General features: G+C 38.4%; 1 long non-coding RNA gene across 4 annotated transcripts in view; it reads left to right on the top strand.

Moving 5' to 3' along the window:
• The window catches only part of LOC127745796 (uncharacterized), a 61,001-nt gene that overhangs the window by 14,665 nt on the left and 40,754 nt on the right, over nucleotides 1-5,582 (top strand). For 2 of the 4 annotated variants that reach the window (XR_008007365.1, XR_008007364.1), the window contains one exon: nucleotides 2,452-2,960. The exons of the other annotated variants lie outside the window; for them this stretch is intronic. This is a non-coding gene — a long non-coding RNA (uncharacterized LOC127745796). Of the gene's footprint in view, nucleotides 1-2,451; nucleotides 2,961-5,582 lie in introns of those variants that run through there. 4 annotated transcript variants of the gene reach the window in all.

The raw sequence follows: 5,582 nt of genomic DNA, 5'->3' as shown, positions 1-5,582 counted from the left end.
CAGAAAATACCTGAAATCACAGAAAAACACACAAACTCATAGTAAAGGCCAGAAAAGTGAATTTTAACTAAAAACTAATAAAAATATAACAAAAACTAACTAAAATATACTAAAAACATACTAAAAACAATGCCAAAAGGCGTATAAATTATCCGCTCATCACACACCAAGTGGGTCCTGGAAGTGGATTTCTGCATCAATTACTTACTTCTGTAAACCCTAGTAGCTAGTCTAGTATAAATAGGACATTTTATTATTGTATTAGACGTCTGGAATCCTGGATTGTATTTTTGATCCTGTGATCACGTTTTGGGGGCTGGCCATTCGGCCATGCCTGGACCTTCATCACTTATGTATTTTCAACGGTGGAGTTTCTACACACCATAGATTAAGGGTGTGGAGCTCTGCTGTACGTTGAGTTTTAATGCAATTACTACTATTTTCTATTCAATTCAGTTTATTCCTCTTCTAAGATATTCGTTGCACTTCAACATGATGAATGTGATGATCCGTGACACTCATCATCATTCTCACCTATGAACGCGTGACTGACAACTACTTCCGTTCTACCTTAGACCGGGTGCATATCTCTTGGATTCCTTGACCAGAATCTTCGTGGTATAAGCTAGAATTGATGGCGCCATTCATGAGAATCCGGAAAGTCTAAACCTTGTCTATGGTATTCCGAGTAGGATTCAGGGATTGAATGACTGTGACGAGCTTCAAACTTGCGATTGTTGGGCGTGATAACAAACGCAAAAGGATCAATGGATTCTATTCCGATGTGATCGAGAACCGATAGATGATTAGCTGTGCTGTGACAGAGCATTTGGACCATTTTCACTGAGAGGATGGGATGTAGTCATTGACAACAGTGATGCCCTACATACAGCTTGCCATGCAAAGGAGTAAGAAAGATTGGATGAAGGCAGTAGAAAAGCAGAGATTCAGAAGGAGCACAGCATCTTCATACGCCTGTCTGAAATTCCCACCAATGATTTACATAAGTATTTTTATCTTTATTTTCTGTTTATTTATCATTATTTTTTGAAAAATCCATAAACATATATTATCCGCCTAATTGAGAATTTCAAGATGACCATAGCTTGCTTCATACAAACAATCTTCGTGGAATCGACCCTTACTCACGTAAGGTTTATTAGTTGGACAACCCAGTGCACTTGCTGGTTAGTTGTGCGAGGTTGTGAAGAAAGTGCTGAGTTATAAACGCGCATACCAAGTTGAATGCTATTGTTGATGATCACAATTTCGTGCACCACTAAGCTTGAACAATTTCCCATTCCTTGATTTAATTGCTCATGGGAAGAGATGAAGTTTGGTCACTGATTATACCACACACATTTATAGATCAAAGTATTGGTAGGATTAAATGTTATAATATCCATCCAACCCCCAACCTAATCCAATGTGAGAGAGCATTTCTAGCATGATCTCCTCATTCCTCTTCCAAGGCTCAGAGGAGATCCAATTATGGAGAGCTTCTCTTCAAAGATAGCTAACCAATTGGATGAAGATTGAAAGCTCTCTAGTAAAATCAAGAGAAAAGAAAGAAGAAGAAGAATTAAAACTACAATTGATCCATCAAATGCAATAGAGCTCTCTAACCCAATGAAAAAAGTTAGTTGTTCATTGCTCTACCAAAATAGAAAAGAAAGAAAGTGCAGAAAAATAAAGATGAAGATTAAAACTGAAATTGAAAATTCAAATTTCATAAATGAAAACTACAAACTAGAATGAAGCTCCTACTAAGTAAAGAAAAAGAAGGAAAAGTGTGTGAGGGGAAGGAGTCCGAAAATCCCCCTCTCCGGTGTGTTCCAGCCTCCAGCCCCCAATACAGAATCCCCCTTCAATCCCCAGATGAATTCAAAGTAAAAACTATGGTCTTTATATAGACTCTCCTAAATTACAAAATAAAATGAAATTAAAAGCAAATTATAATTAAATAAAAATTCCTACTCTAGATGCTTCTTGTGGCCTTGATTGGTTGACACTTGTGGGCTTGCTTGCTTGAGGTTGGGTGGTCCTTGAAAGAGAAGTGAATAAAGTTGAAGTCCAGGTGGTAATCGTTAGTGTACCGTTAGCCATACTAACGCTACAAGTGTGGCGTTAGTGCTGAAGTTAGTGTTGTTAACGTCACACTTGCTACCCAGTTGGTGTTTTTGGGGCTTAAAAGATGTCTATTGTTTGTGTTCCAATTTTATGTCCACTAATAAACCCATATTTTATTATGTATATTGTGCTCAATCTAAGTGATTTATTCAACCCTTCACATACTTATTCATAGAAATTGCATAAGTTTTGCTTTCCCTTCCCTATTATGTGATATATATGAAACACATGTTTTCTATGCTTTAAAAGTAATTATTTTAATTATCCTTTATTACCATTCGATGCCATGATTTCTATGTTGAGTACTTTTAGGTTTTATAGGGCAGGAATGATTTAAAGGATGGAAAGGAAATATACAAAAATGGAAGGAAAGCACAAATTGGAGTTTTAGAGCAACCGGCAGTGACGCGTCCGCATGGACAACACAAACGCGTGGTTTGCACGAAAGAGAATCGACGCGAGCGCATGGATGAGGCAAACGTGTGACTTGCGAAATACAACTGATGCGGGCGCATGATTGACGCGACCGCGTGGAAGACCGACACTTTAGATGACGCGACCGCGTGACCCACGCGGACGCGTGACGTGCGCGATCTGCAGAATTTGCAGATCTCGTTTGCAGCTATTTTTGGGCCCTTTTGGCCCAGACCCAAATCCAAATCCAGAAGGCACAGATCAGAGGTTATGAAGTGGGGGAATGCATCCGTTAAAGGAGTATCTCCAATTAGTTACTATTCATGAATTAGATGTAGTTTGGAGGGAGAGGTTCTCTCCTCTCTCTTCTAGGATTTAAAATTAGGATTTCTTTTGCTTTCAGGATTATCTCTTTTCATCAGGTTCCATATTCCTTTTTATTTATCTTCTCAATTTAATTTATGAATTCTTCTACATTACATATTATTCTTTGAATTAATGTTATTTGAGGTATTTCAATTTATTATTACTCTCTTTTATTTATGTTACTGTTGCTTCCAATCTGAAGACATTTTTTATTCCAGTAGATTTACTTTTCTCCTTTTGGTCTTGGTTAAGAAATCAGTAACTCAGGAGTTATTAGACTCAATGTGATCGATAATTGCTTTCTTTGCTAATTAGCTTGAACTTCAATAATCCCAATCTTTTTCTAGAAATTAACTAGGATTTGAAGATCAAACTAATTAGTCACTTGACCTTCCCTTGCACTAGCAAAGGTTAATTAAGTAGAATTAAAATTCAATTTTCATCATCATTGATAAGGATAACTAGGATAGGACTTCCAATTTCTCATACCTTGCTAAAAGTTTATTTTACAGTTATTTATTTATTTTAGAGTCTTTTATTTATTTTAATTTCAATTTAAATGACTTGTTCCTCATCTTTAAAACCCCGATTTATAATCTTCATAACCAATAATAAGAATATACCTCCCTGCAATTCCTTGAGAAGACGACCCGAGGTTTAAATACTTGGTTATCAATTTATTTAGGGGTTTGTTACTTGTGACAACCAAAACGTTTGTACAATTAGATTTTCTATTGGTTTAGAATCTATACTAACAACGTGACTATATTTTATAAAATTCTTTACTAGCAAAAATCCTAACGTCAAAATGGTGCCGTTGCCAGGGAATTGCAAACGGGTGCCTTATTATTGGTTATTGTAAATATTTTTCTTTTACTTGTTTATTTGTTTTCTCTCTTCCCTCTTATTTCTGATAGATACTATGAATTTTCACCCCTCTCGCTTTGAGTTTGGTTCTAATTTTGTTGCAAGGAATGGAAGCTATAACAGGACTATGCATCAAGGTCTAAGCAATCAAAGATAGATGGGGCCACGAGGATCTGATCACCCTTTTAGGCAACAACATCCTCCTAGATATCATGGACAAAGACCATTCTACAATGCATGCCCAACTGATAGATTTGGTGGATAACCTCGTAGCTACCAACAAGCCCCACCCTGTGCTCAGAGACCATCCTCTCAACATAACTTCAAACCACCACACTCACAAGCTTCTTTCCACCATTCACTACCACATGATCCTTATCCGCCCCATCGCCAATCCAATTACTCCCAAGAACCACCACTCCCCTATGCGCCATGTCCATATCCATCAAGCCAAGAATCACAGGTTCGTTTCAAAAAATCAGTAGACCAATTTAATGCAACCCTTCATCAACTGGAGCAAGCAATAAATCAATTATCTTCCAGATGTTCAGACACTCAACAGATTCCTATGGCTTCATGTGGAGAATCTAATGAAGAACGTAGCGTGAAGAAGACACTAGAAACTCCAGTGGACAGCATAGAGCATAACTTCATACTAGAACAAGTAGAGGACGCTGTCATTGTAGAAGAAGAAGAGTTGGTTGAAGATTTAGAAGATGCCGAACCGCCACCTAAATCTAGAGTTATGGAGAATTCCGTCAAGGACGCTACAATTGATGCTAAGGAGGATAGTGCACAACCCTCAAAGCAGGTATCTTATGGAGAACTAGACGGAACTACCCGAGACACATGTTTCCTTGATGATGATGATCACAAGTCAAGTTCTCTTGGTATTGAACTTGCATCCGCAAGTGAATTCCTGGAGACAGAAGAATCTTCCACAAGTGAATATGAGGATGATGCAGAGGTCGACTTTTCTCAACCTCCCAATTATGACTCAAGTGATGAGGAAGATATCAGTGACTTTGATCAAGACATGGTTGAATTGGAAGAAAATTGCCAAGAAGTGGAGGAATTCACAGAAGACCACAAGGGAGTAGAGCTTGCAGAACCACTGTAAACACTGATCCCAATGCCACTACCACCCAACACAAACTTCAAGTGGGTAGAATCCTTGACCTTTATCTTCAATTTTCCACTTGAATATGGTTTGCTTGAGACAGATGGCCAGCTTAGAGCTCTTTGCGGCTTTAAGAGAAAAAGGGAAATGACTCGCACTCAGCACTAGTATGCAAGATTCAATGAGGTTTCACACTTTAATTTGAGGTGCAGGAATTGGTGTCAAGCTCAATTGGAAGGATCTTGGAAGCTGTTTGGTCACTGTAGTGAGAATTCAGATTACTTATCACTCGGCTGGAAAAATACAGATCAAGACAAAAACGGGTGTACAAGTAGAGTTTGGGATCCTGGAATCTATTCTACCATTCAACACTCCGGGAGCCTGCAAGCCTATTTGAACTCACACAAAGGCTTTACGTACTTTGTTTGGGACCCCGGAGGATGCTGGCATTCCAAACACTGGTGGAGATTTCTGGACGAATTCAAGCACAAGCCACCATAGCAGGAAGCTCTTCAAATGTCCAACTTAAGGACTTTAACTAAAAGTGCTAGGTGGGAGACAACACACCATGGTATGATCGTTCCCCCTCTGTTTTGCTCTGTTTTTGAATTTTGTTTGAACCTGAAGTTTTTGTATGACATTCACTGCATTTTGCATTCTGCATACTGCATAAAAAAGGGAAAGA

The sequence above is a fragment of the Arachis duranensis genome, chromosome 3 (assembly GCF_000817695.3).
Source record: "Arachis duranensis cultivar V14167 chromosome 3, aradu.V14167.gnm2.J7QH, whole genome shotgun sequence".
NCBI classification, from domain to species: domain Eukaryota; kingdom Viridiplantae; phylum Streptophyta; class Magnoliopsida; order Fabales; family Fabaceae; genus Arachis; species Arachis duranensis.
This window is presented reverse-complemented; position numbering and strand designations above follow the sequence as displayed.